The sequence below is a fragment of the Saccopteryx bilineata genome, chromosome 4 (genome assembly GCF_036850765.1).
Source record: "Saccopteryx bilineata isolate mSacBil1 chromosome 4, mSacBil1_pri_phased_curated, whole genome shotgun sequence".
Lineage (NCBI taxonomy): Eukaryota > Metazoa > Chordata > Mammalia > Chiroptera > Emballonuridae > Saccopteryx > Saccopteryx bilineata.
Window position 1 is genome coordinate 29,646,766 of NC_089493.1, and position 13,108 is coordinate 29,659,873.

The 13,108-nt window shown below is 38.5% G+C and overlaps 1 protein-coding gene across 9 annotated transcripts in view; it reads right to left on the reverse strand.

The window, feature by feature from the left end:
* Positions 1–13,108, reverse strand: part of RGS6 (regulator of G protein signaling 6) — a 547,187-nt gene that overhangs the window by 506,283 nt on the left and 27,796 nt on the right. The window lies entirely within an intron of this gene.

A 13,108-nucleotide genomic window follows, 5' to 3' on the forward strand; every position in this document is an offset into this window, starting at 1 on the left:
TGTTCTGGGTTAAATTGTATTCCCAAAAGATATGTTAAAGTCCTAATTCTTCTATCTGTGTAGGTGAGCTTATTTGGAAATGAGATCATTGCAGATATAATGAGGTACGTGACATTGAGATCTGAATTAGACTGGATTAGGGTGGGTCTTAAATCCAATGACTGGCATCCCTATAAGAAAGCCTTGAGCTGAGAACCAGAAGCATCTTGGGTCCTTGATGAGCCAGTTGAGCAACTGGATCAACCACCCTAAGTTTTTTATTTCTAGTTGTGAAGGGAGTCATGTCTTTATTGCTTGAGCTATTTGAAGATTGTCCCAAAACTTACAGTGCAAAATATTCTAATGGATATGTGGAATAATAATATTGTAACTGGGAATAAATATGATATATTACTGATTTACTGATATTAGCCTGACTAGCCATAAAATAGAGCTAAGTAAGAAATGTACTAACAAAGTAAGCTTACAAAAGGATTCCTGTATACTGTTAAATCCAGTTTGTTGCTCTTAAAACCAATATTCAGTACTACTAGTTTAGTGGTCACAGTTATATATTCTGTAACAAATCAGAAGTATATAGTCAATCCTGTGTTTCCATCTCTGGTCAAGTTTCTTGTTACAGTTAAAAGGCCTGTTCCCCTCTGGCTGATGCACAACAAGAGTTAACATCAGAATGAGATGAATGAACTCTTAGGCCCCCTCCACTCTCTCTCCCACCATGCTGCCAGTAAGGCCAAGAGGACAACCTGACTATGGGAATATGTGGAAACCTGTTACATAGAACAAAAACCCTAATTTAGAAGTTACTTGCTAGCTTCAGTTCCTATACAACCAAGGAAACAAACTCTGGCCTTCAGATGTGCCAGCTCTGGGAGATGCACCGGCCTTCAATCACTTCCCTGAACAACTTGTGCTGAGTTCCCTCAGCAAAGAACTCTCATCCCATCCTTTTTACTTTTTTCCTTAAGTGCGAAGTGGGAGTGGAGGGGCAGAGAAACAGACTCCCACATGCACCCTGACCAGGATCCACCCAGCAAGCCCCCTATGAGGGGATGCTTTGTCCATCTGGGGCCTTTGCTCCGTTGCTCAGAAACCGAGATATTTTAGCACCTGAGGCGAGTCCCTGGAGCCATCCTTAGTGCCCAGGGCCAACTTACTCCAACCGAGCCATGGCTGTGGGAGGGGAAGAGAGTGATAGAGAGAGAGAGAGAGAGAAGGAAGAGGGGGAGGGGTGGAGAAGCAGATGGTCATTTCTCCTGTGTGACCTGACCGGGAATCAAACCCAGGACATCCACACATCAGGTCGACACTCTGCCACTGAGCCAACCAGCCAGGACCAACCCTTTCCTTTTGAGTCTTTTGTTCTAGGTTTGTTCCTACTCCCTCCTTATAAAAAACCCCTACCTGCACCTGAAGATAAAGATAGGGTTTTGAGGATAGGAGTCCCCCCATCTTCTCAGGTGCCCAGCACTTGAATAAACCTCTTCCCTTCTCACCAGCAACTGTGCCCTGCAATTGCTTTGCATTTTTCCAGTTTCACGATTATCCTCAAAGTTGGGGGAGAGCCAACTAAGATAAAATGCATATAGAAAGCCTTTGATAAATTATTTTTTAAAAATAAAAAAGAAGGCCACATGAGAACAGAAGTAGAAGGCCATGTGAGGGTGGAAGCAAAGACTAGAGTGAGGCAGCCATAGCCAAGGAATACCAGGGGCAAGTGGCAGCTACAACGAGCTGGAAAGGAGCAAGACAGGATTCTTCTTTAGAGCACTGGAAGGGAGCATGGCCCTGCTGATATTGTGATGTCATACTTTTAGCTTCTTGAACTATAATAGAATAAATGTCTATTATTTGAAGCCACACAGTTTGCGGTAATTTGCTACAGCAGCCACAGGAAACTAATACAGAATGTTCAGCAGAGTCAGACTGACAGCAATATATTACTTCCTGACTGTTTTCAGACCAAAAAGGTCTCTAGCACCAGATGAGAGTTCCCTCATTCTTTTCAGACCCATTTCATATTAGAATTACTTGCCTGATCTATTCCCCCTTCCTAGGTTTCTGAAGAATAAGGCTGGTGTGAATAAATGTCATTTTGATACTGTAGTGACATTACACTTGAGTGTCATCCTCCTCCTTCTACTTACTCCAGGGACTGGTGCCACCAGGCCCCCAGCTACTCAGGGCCAAATTCTGGTCATCAGCCTGAATCCTTCTCTGTTACCCTCCATGCAGATTTCACTTCCTAAATATACTATAAGTTCCTCTCACTTTTCTCTACCTCTACCACCACCACCATCCCAGACCAGTAAACCATTTAGGCAGTGTCTTTTCTAAAACAATTGAAGGGCAAAATAAGATTAGAGAGACACATCCATCTTTTTTCAGAGCCAGTGTTCTGATTTTCTACTTGTAGCAGTGACAAACTAAATGTTTCAGAATAACCCTCTTGTTGAGAGTAACTACAAAGGCTGAAGTGTGTTTTGTTAAATGTGGTCAAAGGCACTGGAGAGCTATCAAGGAAGTAAGAATTTTGAGGCCAAGATCTGAAAGAAAAAGACAGCTAAGAAGGTAAGGCTAGCAATCAGAGCTGTTGTTCCTCTTAAGAGCACTGGCAAAATCATAAGCAAAAGGCATGACTGAGAAGTTGACCAGTTATTTTTGCATCCTCATGGAGCTTAAGGGACAAAAACTAGGAGATGGAGTGAATATCCAGGGTTTTGGTTGGGACCAGAAGAGCTCACACCCAAGAGGAAAAGTGATCTATAAATATACTAGATATACTAGCCCTAACAACAACTAAAATCTAGGTACATACACTCTCTGTGGCTGATTAGATTAATGTAATCTGCTCGTAGCCTAACACAATGGTCCCCAACCTTTTTTGGGCCATCAACCGGTTTAATGTCAGAAACTATTTTCACAGACCGGCCTTTAGGGTGGGACGGATAAATGCACAAAATAAAATTATGAGACCAGCCTAAAAACGGTGGTATTTTAAAATATAATTGTCAAACTTACGAGACAAGTGTCAAGAGTGAGTCTTAGATGGATGTAACAGAGGGAATCTGGTCATTTTTAAAAAATAAAACAGCATTCAGACTTAAATATAAATAAAATGGAAATAATGTAAGTTATTTATTCTTTCTCTGCAGACCAGTGCCAAATGGCCCACAGACCTGTACCGGTTCGAGGCCTGGGGGTTGGGGACCACTGACCTAACTGAGTGACAGAAAGGAAAAAAAGAAACAAAATCAAATCCACTCTGGAGTAAGATAACATTTCCCCAGAACCTTAAATTATTTCTCTAATGTTAGTTGCATAAACAATGTCCAGGACTTAATTTAAAAATTAGTTACAAGAAGTAATAAAGAGTTTGAAGCATCAAGTATAGATTTTAAAATAACTGTGATTAATTTGTTTAAAGAATTAGGTGACAAAATAGAGAATTTTAGCAGGAAACTACAAACTATGAAAAGGAATTAAATACAAATTTTAGAATTTTAAAAAATCAATAACTAAAGTTATAATTCAATGGGATGGGTTTAGCCATAGATTAGATACCGTTAAGGAAAGAATTAATGAACTGGAGGATAAGTCAATAAAAAATATCCATATTGAAACACAAAAAAATAAAAATAAAAAACACTGAAAAGAGCATAAGAAACATAGGAAATGTAGAGAAAGTCATAACCTTTGAAAAGAACCCCCAAAAGAGTAAAAATAGAAAAGTAGGCATCAACAATATTTGAGAAGTAAGTGGCTGAGAATTTTGCAAGCATTAATCGAATTTTAAAAATTGCTATTAACTCTAAGGAAAATAAGTAAGAAAAGAATATCTCATAGTGTAATTGCTAAATCTAAAGTGAAAGAAATCTTAAAAGCAGTCAAATGCAAAGAGAGATTACATTCAAAGAAATGACAATAAAACTGAGAGCTAACTTCCCAATAAAAATAATAGAAGCCAAGAGTCAATGAACGTTATCACCAAAGTCTGGAAAGAAAATAAGTAACAATCAAGAATTCTATATCTAGAAGAAACACCTGTCAAAAAATTAAGATGAGCCCTGGCCAGTTGGCTCAGCGGAGAGAGTGTTGTTCCAATGTGCAGACATCCTGGGTTCAATTCCCAGTCAGGCATATACGATTGACCATCTGCTTCTCTTCCCCCTCTCCCCTTTCTCTCCCTCTGCCCCTCTCACAGCCAGTGGCTCGATTGGTTCAAGCATTGCCCTGGGCGCTGAGGGTAGCTCGGTTGATTCAAGCAACGGCCCCAGATGGGCAGAGCATCACCCCTTAGTGGGCTTGCCCTGTGAATTCTGATCAGAATGCATGCTAAAATAAAACAATTTTTAAAGAAAATAATAAAAAGCAATGAAACAATAATGTTGGTAAATATACCTAACCCATGTATTTAGCAAATAAAATAAAATTTTATAAAACAAAAATGGTAAAGTCTTAGAAGGTTTTTTAAATAAAGCATAATTAATCTGACTATATATCAGGATGCCAGTAACCATCTTCTTTTCAAGACAATTATATTCACCAAAACAGAAATCCAGTAACCTAACTGTGAGATCATCCCCAATAAGAATCCTGTCCCCCTATAATTATTTAGCAATTTCCTTTCAATAAATAATTCCATTTATTTCTACTCTGGATATTATTCACCACAGAGGCATGAATATTCTTTTGGAGTAGATGAATGTTTATATCTATATTTCTATCTTTGTATATTTTTTATTCCTTTATTGTAATAACATTTTAGAAGTAGATATGCTGACCAAAAAAATTTATCCATTTCCATCTTTTACTTGTATTGGAAAGTTAACAGATTTTTTAAATATAATGCTCCCATCCCTTAATTATTTTAACAGGTTTGGTGTCTAGTCACCAGTATCTACCAGCTTATAGTTTTTCTTGTTCACACTACTGAGGATGGGGAATTTACTCTGTGGCCATGCATGTCTTCCATAGTGTAAGGATCCAGGAGTGTCCACAGCTAAAGTAAGAAACTGCCAAAATGTAAACTCTTAAGAGTCGGAAATGAAATAAAAAATTTTTTAAATGAAGCCTTAAACACACCAGAGGCTTTTCAAATAGAAAGTTATGCTGATAAAAATGCGTCATAAAACCACACTGAGCTAGTGTCCACACTACAAATAGCATCTTTCAACTGTGGACGCTGATACCACTAGTCTAGTACTGGTCTGTTCCAAGATAATATGATGGGAAGCTTTTCCCCTGGCAAGCCTTGAAAAGAAGAACAGAACAGTCTCTTCTTAAGGCAATAAAAAAAATTCCTTCAAAATAGTTAAATAAAGGAATCTTAAAATGCAGATTGAAAAATTAAATTAGTTACCCAGAACATTCTCTGAAGTTTGTCCTTGAATATTTTATTTAATGTTAAATAAAAAAAAAAGAGAGAAAAGAATGGAAGCAAACCCTGAATGTTCAAGACCAAAATGCACTTACTTTAAACATAGTTACCTGTTTTTAAAGTTTTGCTTGAGTTTTAAAAAAAATTATAAAGAAAGCAAATAAGCAATAAAGGCTATAAAAGTATAAACAAGTGATAAAAGGTCCTTTTATTTTAGGTAATGAAAAACCTAGAATGTTAGAACTGGAAGTTCTCTTGAGATCACCCAGCCTCGCTCTCCTCTCACGCTGTACGTGACAGAACTGGCCTTAGCACAGAAACCTAGAAACAACGTGTGCAGGACTGGAATTCAACTAGAGGTAAGGCCACAGTAAATACCCAGATACCCTGGTCCAGTTGCGCTCTTTCCATGACACTCCTGATTTATCTACAGACAAGGAGGAGAGGGGCAGGCCATCCAGTTCTACAGTGAGCATTTGGTTCAAAATTTCATTGGTCAGAGAGACCTTTAACAGCTCCCAGGTATAACCTGGTAAAAAGACCCTTACTCGTTCCTTCTTGTTACCTGCAGATCCTCCCTACATCTCAACAGTAAACAAAACCTGTTGATGCTGCCCCTGACCATCTCTCAAACACGTCCCTTCTCCATTACCACTGCCACTGGTTGGGGCTTCATTTTCTCCTCACCTGAATTTTTGTAAAATCGCTCAACTATCCTTCCATTTCTCTTCCTTCCATAAGCCCAATTCTCCACCTTGAACATAAGACTTTCCTGTTTCAAATCCTTTCCTGGAGAATTTCCTTATTAAGAAAAACAGGGTCCCAATGGTTTTCCTTTGCTTTTGGGACAATACTTGCATGAGTCAGAGGCTTATCGGTAAACAGATGGCACACATAATATAGGATGATTCGAGAAAATTTATTTCAATAAGGATCAAGTACAACACGAGGAAATAGAATTGTGTGGTGCGTGGCTGCTAAAGTGACCCACAGAGATCTCTACCTCCTGCACTCATGCCCTTGCATAAACAGCCTCCCCTAGTGATGGACCTAGTGAATTGCTCCTAACAAAGGGATCAGATGCTATGTCCAGCATTGGATTATAAAACTGTGAAACTCTCACTACCAACCCCTAACCCCCTGCCTCCTCTCCCTGGCTCATTCTGATGAAACAGGTAGCCATGTTGTGAGCTGTCTGAGGGGGAGGCATGTGTGGCAAGGAACTGACAATAGGCTTTGTCCAAGAGCCCATGAGGAAGTGAAGCCATTCTTCCAACAGCACTCAAGGAACTGAATCCAGCCAACAACCACATGAGTGAACCTTCTCAACTGTAGCTTCAAATGAAGCCTCAGCCCACATCTTGCTTGTGGCCTTGTAAGAGACCCTGAACCAGAGGACCCACTTAATCTGCTCTAGGATTACTGACCCATAGAAACCATGACATAAATGTGGGTAAACCACTATATTTGGGGGTAAACTGTTACAGACAGATTACCAATACAAACTGGAAGCACCCCAGGGCCCCAAAGGACAAGTAGAAGAAAGGTATATTAGAACCCAGAAGAAAAGAGTAGTCTGCTTTGAGAGAAGCAATGGCCTACAGTCAAGGGACACAGCCAGGGCAAGACCTTGCCTGGAGGGACCCAGGGGAAGAAATACCTTGACTCTGCGCTTCTTCTTCCCTCCCATCTCTCCCCAGACTTTTACTGGCCAATTTCAATGGAAAGTCAGAGGTCACAGAAGGCTGGTAGATGTCCACATGCCAGCAGCACATAGAGAGGTTGAACATGGGTGTGGAGGCACAAAGGGAAGATGCCTGCACAACATCCAAACCCTTTGCGTGATGTACAAGGTCTTCATGATCTGTACCTAATGTCCCCATCCAGATCTGTTTCTCAACCCTTCATCACAGAAACCAGGCTCCATGAAAACAGCCACTTGAAGTTTCCAGAACTTGGTATACAACATCACAACACTATCCCTTTATATGTGTTGGTCCTTCTGCCTCCTAGAGTTTTTCTCTCTTTCTCTACCAGGTTAATTCTAATCATATTTCAAGAATTAAAGCAGGTGCAAAACCCTCAGGTGTCTTCTATGACATCATTCTCGCTCCTGATATGAACTTCATGACCTTTCTATCTCTTCCCAGACCCTTCAGCTGGCTTCTAAGAATACTGCAATTGTTAATCACCCATCTCCGCCCTAATGGCCTATAGGTTCATTCAGGGAATAGCCTTCAACTTGCATTCCTAGCATCTAACAGCATCTCGCACACAAATTATGCTTAATACATATTTGTGGGTTAGTTTCTAATTTTCATCATGCTTTGGTCACCAGGGTCTGTGGATTCCCTGATTCAACTGTGCTGGCCTCTACAACTGCCTTTTATGAATTCCAGAATGATGCCCTATTCCCAGCTTTCTCCTTACCCTTGCCTCTTCCAGGCTAAATTTCCCCCTTCTTGATGCATGCCATTGCCTACGTAACTAAAATAGTGCTACATTTACATTCTGCAAGTATGCCTAACCCAATATCTATCCAGGACTTTAAGGGTCCTAGATCATTATGGAACATGACCTTGGGGTATCAGAACAACACAAAGGTGAGATCCAAATTCCAGCAGAAAAGGAGTTAATAACCTCCTTAGGAAGCTAGCAATGGCATGCTATTTAACAACCCCTTTGATATACAAGGTCATTGGCTTTTTATTCTTCCTCTAAAACTTTTAATTCATAGGTGACACTACATATTATTGACAACACCCAGTGCTGTTATTTAAACATTGCTGCTGCTCTAACATACAGCTGGTACTGCAAAATGTCCTAAACAAATACCTTAAATCTTATTTAAGATATTTAATCTTAACAAGTCACTACCAAGAAAGTACTTTAACTGTTGAATGTGAAATTATTACAATTAAATATTTTTTTCTTCTGATGCCAGACTACAGTGGGTATAATCTTAATCCAATTTAGGTTGCCTAGAAATGTCTAAAACATTTCCAGAAAAGTTCAAAACACACACACATATAGTCACACAACATTGTTCTGACATCAGGGAAGTCTATCAACTTCTGAACTATAATAAAGTTATAGAATGAAACTTCAAAAGCACTGCAGAAAGGTATTTGCACATTGTTTAATCCAACCCCCTTACTTTACAGAAGAAGAAATGAAACCAAGGTAATAGTTTATTTTTTAAGTTCATGATAAGTGCACAGGGTTCATTTTATTATGCTTCTTTCCACCTATGTGAAGACTGAATAGATTATTTTTTTGTGTAAGGAGTACTTCATAATTGGGAAGGAAGGAGAGAAAGAAAGAGGAAAGAGAGAAGGCAAAATAAGAAACAGAACCAAAAATATAAAATTCCCCATCCAGAGAACCAGTGAGTATGGGAGCTGGGACCAGATGTCATATCTCTCATCTCCCTGCCTGGCATCTTCCATCACACTGCCCCGCCTCCTGACCCTAACCTGGGTCACGCTAAGCTACAATTTTCTCTGTCTACCTACCGTCGAATAACCCAGAATTCTACCAAATCAAATTACCAGTCTAGTCGGAAGTTTGTCAAGAGACATTAGGGAACCAAACAAAATCAGAAAGTACACACTTCAGAAAGCCTATCCTCAGGAAACAAGAATGCCAGCAAGGAGAACGGAGTTTCAGCATCACAAATGTTCAGAGTAAAACCAAATCAATTCTCGAAGAATAACCACAAAAACCAAAGATCTGCCACATAGTATTTTCATTTATTTACTTTCATCAGTGTCTGTTGAGCCACAACAATGTGACAAGGTGGTGTAGAAAGGACTTCAACCGGGGCGGGCAGGCTACCTGGACATGATCACGGGAAACTTCATGGGGAAATGGCTGAACAACTTAAAGCAAGTTACTCATCCTCTCCTTACTTTCTCACCTATAAAATGAGAATGTTGACCTAGAAAATCTTTAAGATGAAGCTACTAAAATCCCCAATTTTAACTCTATGACAAGAGCCCGGTTCTTCTACATCTTGAGAAATCTACAAATAATTATAAAATCAAAAACTCACTTCAAAACACCAACTTCCCCATTTCTTTGCAATGTGTACTCTACCTGGATGTTGTAAAAGACACTAAATAACTGCATTTCAAGCTTAGTTGGGTGTCAGATTCTCCTGGAAACATTATCTATCTATCTATCTATCTATCTATCTATCTATTTATCTATCTATCTATCTATCTATTTATCTATCTATCTATCATCTATCTATCTATCATGAGGTGTGTTTTATTTTTTTTCTTTTTTGCTTATTCCCTTCACCTTTTATCCAAGCCCTGCAACCTCCCTTCCCTCTGACAGCTGTCAGTCTGTTATGAGTCTGTTTCTATTTTGTTTGTTAGTTTGTGTTTATTAGATTCCACATAGAAGTGAAATCTATGGTACTAGTCTTTCTCTGATTGGCTTATTTCACTTAGCATAATGCTCTCCAGGTCCATCTATGCTGTCACAAAGGGTAAGATTTCCTTCCTTTTTACAGCTGAGTAGTATTTCGTTGTGTAAATGTACCAAACCTTTTTTATCCACTCATCTACTCATGGACACTTGGGCTGCTTCCAAATCTTGGCTATTGTAAATAATGCAGCACTAAACATGGGGGGGTACATGTATTCTTTTAAATTAGTGTTTCAGGTTTCTTCGAATATATTCCCAGAAGTGTAATCACTGTGTCATAAAGCAGTTCTAGTTTTAATCCTTTGCGATAACTCCAACATTTTAAAACTCAGATTCTTAGGACCCAACTCAAACCTATTAAACAAAAATATCTTTTGAGGGGAGTCCTTTATGGAACAGCATTTTTACAATTTTTATACATGATCTGATATACAACCAGGTTCAAACAACATCACTACATTGGGCAAGGAAATGACCCAGGGTCTTCTGGATCCAGGAATATAAAAAGATTAACAGGTCCAGGCAACTTAATGAATAATTAAGCTTTTCTTTTAAATAGATTTTTAATGGGACCGATACATTTTTCATACACACCTCTAATCTAAAATGTGAATATGGAGAATGAAAAATGAAATTAAAAAGTCTGTTCAAGTCAATAAATAAATCATGCTTTGGGAAAGTACAACTTCTTACAGTTAATGACATAGAAATAAAAAGAGAATAAAGAGTATTCTGAAATGTGGGAGCTTAAGAAACGTACCCACCATTAATTACTCATATGGTAGAGGGTTACCCCCCCCAATGGCATTTAAGAGTCACAGCAACATCACAGACATAATCATCCTGCTTATTACTTGGAGGTTTACCCACAAGCTCCATTTCTCTAGATTTGGCTTTTTTAAATGTCAGCATCTGAATCAACACAACATAGTCCAAGCAAAAATTTCACACTGAAAATATCTGACAAGAGAAAGAAACAACAAACAAGAGAGAAAATGAGAATGAAAGCACTGTTTGCACAGTTTTTTTAAATGCAAATTTTTGTTGTAGACCTCTAAGTCAAGGTCTGGTTCTATAGCTATGACCTTGAATAAATTGTTACACAGATGACGTCCATAGCAAATGTTTTGAATTGACCTTGGTTTCAAGGACCGATTTTTAGTTATCCCTGAGGATAGTGTCTTGCAGTAGGTAAGTTGTCACCACAGCCAATAGCTAGTCTGTCACTGAGCATAGAGAACAGAACTAGGTGAATATCCCATGTTTCCAACACGACCATGGCTTACGTTAGTCAACCTAACACTAGGTTTAAATGATTCCAAGTCCTGGACCCATATTGGGCAATAAGTGTGATTTATTTCTTTCTAATAGATTGAACATATCCAATATCCCTTTTATAGCAATTAACCAATATGTCAAATAACATGTGCACATACCTAGCCTCACCAATCCACAAATTAGTCATGAGGAATCAAAATGTATTTCCAATATAGAAAACAAATGATTAGTGGTCATTTCTTTAAAGAACTACAGCAATTGACAACTTTGTTTCTAAATTAAATTTTAAAAAGAGTCCCTTGCTACTGCCTAAAAGGTAAAAATCAAGTTCCTATAAACTTGTAGAAAGTCTCCCCTTCAACATAACAGCACCATTCCAGAAGAAAGGTGTTTGATGCATGACCTTTACATTTCTTATTAACCTTTAATAATTCATTGATTCGCAATCTCCTGAATAAGCTAAATATGTTTGTAATGTTTTCCTGTGTCTTAAAAAAAATGCAACTCACTGCATGAATGTACTTTAGTCAGCTTATTAACAGCATCAACATTTATACATTTTATGATTCATTTCCTCTCCAGTGTTACCGTCTCTGTTAAGACCTAAAGATAAAAGAAAAAAGAAGCAAGCATTCATTATGGGCCACCTCCCAGCCAAGCAGGATGTAAGATGCCTTATTTACTTCATCTAAATGAATCTTCACAATAACCACATGAGGTGCTATCCTTCCCTCCGGGTTATTTTTCTTCTTTTTATCAATGAAGAAACTGAGGCTCACAGTAGTTATTTAAGTGACTCAAAGTCACGCATCCAGAAAGCCACAGAATTATAAATTTAACTCATGTCTGACTCCAAACCGCAAGTCACTACATGCCTGGTATAAGGTCCCTTCATTTGGGGTGAGTTAAAATGTAATAATGAATGAAGTTCTTTCTATCATCCTGTATGACTAACTAACTGGCTAGTCCCATTCAACTATTTTTCCTTTACCACAATTTAATAGGCATCTCTCTTAGAAACAGGTCATCGAAGCATTCTCTTGCAAAGAATTAAGGAATTTGATGCTCAAAGCAGGTATAGTTTGAGAGTTCTATTTTTAGGCAGAAAAAAGAAAACTCAGCATACTGATCATCCAGAAATACCTAGTTCAACACTACTCATATGATTGACAGATCGAACAGAGACTTGCAGAATACACAGAACACAGCAGACAACTCAAATATTTAGTGAACTGATTGAACATTATTTCATTGTCTGTAATATGTAATACAGTTAGGTTCAATTTTTACAAACAGACAAACATTAAAAAGGTATATAAGAAGGAGTTATTTCCTTATATTCAATAAATGCACAAATAAAAGTTATGTGCCATATTTCCTTCCTTTAAAATACATTCTTCCAAATGCCCCCAGGTGAATTAATAACATCAATGTCTTTCTATCCCAAGGTCAAAACACCCAGTCATCTTTCATTCTCTATTCACCTCCTAATTCCTTATTCATTCAGTTTCCAAGTCATTTTTAATTCAGACTTTTTAATCCCTCTACTCAGTTGTGCTCAGTTCTGAAGGGCATGTCCCCTGCTAGATTAGTGTCCCCCTTACCTCTCTCACAGACACAAAAATAACCCCCCTGGAGCCTCCAATCTACCCTGATAACAATGCATTTGTCACACAGGAGGCAAGACTCATGATCCCAAAGAGATATTGATTTTACAATTCCCAGCACCAAAGTTTCCTACGATTAAATTGCCTGTGATCCCACATTCTAACATTTGGACCATCTAACCTGTCTTCCCAACATCTTACTTCTAGTCTTTCATCCTAAGGCCAAGCCAACCAGTTCTGGTTGCTGTTCATTTTTTCCAGTTGGTTACTCTGCAATACAAGGCTCACCACTTAGAATGTTCTTCTTGCCATGTAAGCAATATTACCCAGTTTTAAAACTGAGTTCAAAGGTCACTCCTCCATAAGCGCATTCCCGACCAGTTAGTCTTCTGAGATTATATGTATA